The following is a 1,176-nucleotide window of genomic DNA, read 5'->3' as shown; positions in this document are numbered from 1 at the left end:
CTGCCTTGGAGAGTCATGGGGCTCACTCTCTAAAGTGCTGCTACAGACTAGAGGAAGGGCTCATAGCTAGTGAAGGATAGGCCCAGTTCTGAATAACCTCAGCACCTTAACTTAGTCCACAGGGGCTTCCCTAACTAGGGTTATCCTCATGTTCTCTAGTGATAAAATGAGCCAAAGACATCAATACCATGGCCGCCTACCACAGACATAGATATGACCCTCAGAAGCAGCTCAGTCTGGAACCTTACCAACCCCCCATGTGGCGACGAAGCCACTTACAAGGCTCTTCCTCTCCATCATTGAGTCCCCAATCCAGGTGTCTTCATAATGCTCAATCTGCTTCACTTCTCTTTTTCTTCCATCTGTCCACTCCATACTTGCACATTGTGGTGGCTCCTTATGCATCCTGAGTCTAGTGTCTGGTCTGGTAACTGATGCAGATATCTGATGCAGGCCTGCCTATGCTGTGTGCCTAAGGGTAGGTTTGTGAGTTACATGGAAGCCTGCAAGTCTCTGTCTGTCATCCTCCTCCCTAATTGTGATGTGTGATGTTAAAGGGGCCTTTGTAAGTCTATGACACATCTTGCTATATGCCAGAGGGCAGGTCTGTGGTCTACTTGCCTGACCATGCACTGCACAGCATGGCAGAAAGCAGGTCACTGTCTGTTTTCTTCCTCCTACACTGTTTTGCCTGGATTTGATTTGATATAATATGATTTGGTTTGGTTTGAATTTTATGTGTCATAGGCATAAAACAGCTTTGGCCACAAAGTCAGGCATCAAGCTAGGAGAAGCAAAGGACTGCCAACTACTCTGCCAATGACTGATATAAGAACACCACCACCAAGGAGTTTTTTTTCCCCATTTCAAAGGGTGTTCAAAACAATTTTTAAATTTAATTATCTTTTGATGATATTATCTCCCACACCCAACTCCTTCCAGTTTCTCTCTTTACCCACCCAAATATAACAACCCATTATAAGAAACAAAATCTCCTAAAAATCACAAAAACTAAATGAAATACCAATAAAAAAGACAAGGAAAAAAAGAACATGAACAATAATCAAATAAAATAATCAAATAAAATAATCAAATAAAAGCATACACACATACAAAGCAAAATAAAACAAAACAAACAACAACAACAACTCATGGAGTCCATTAAATGTTCATCAA

At 41.4% G+C, this 1,176-nt stretch overlaps 1 non-coding gene across 1 annotated transcript; it reads right to left on the bottom strand.

The window, feature by feature from the left end:
* Positions 1 to 734: 734 nt before the first annotated feature.
* On the bottom strand, positions 735 to 875 carry LOC114613159. The gene has a single exon (XR_003710144.1). It is a non-coding gene; the product is annotated as a small nucleolar RNA SNORA48 (small nucleolar RNA).
* Positions 876 to 1,176: the final 301 nt, after the last annotated feature.

The sequence above is a fragment of the Grammomys surdaster genome, unplaced genomic scaffold (genome assembly GCF_004785775.1).
Source record: "Grammomys surdaster isolate TR1022 unplaced genomic scaffold, NIH_TR_1.0 126189, whole genome shotgun sequence".
NCBI lineage: Eukaryota > Metazoa > Chordata > Mammalia > Rodentia > Muridae > Grammomys > Grammomys surdaster.
The sequence above is the reverse complement of the archived record's forward strand: the minus strand, read 5'-3'. Positions and strand labels throughout refer to the sequence as shown.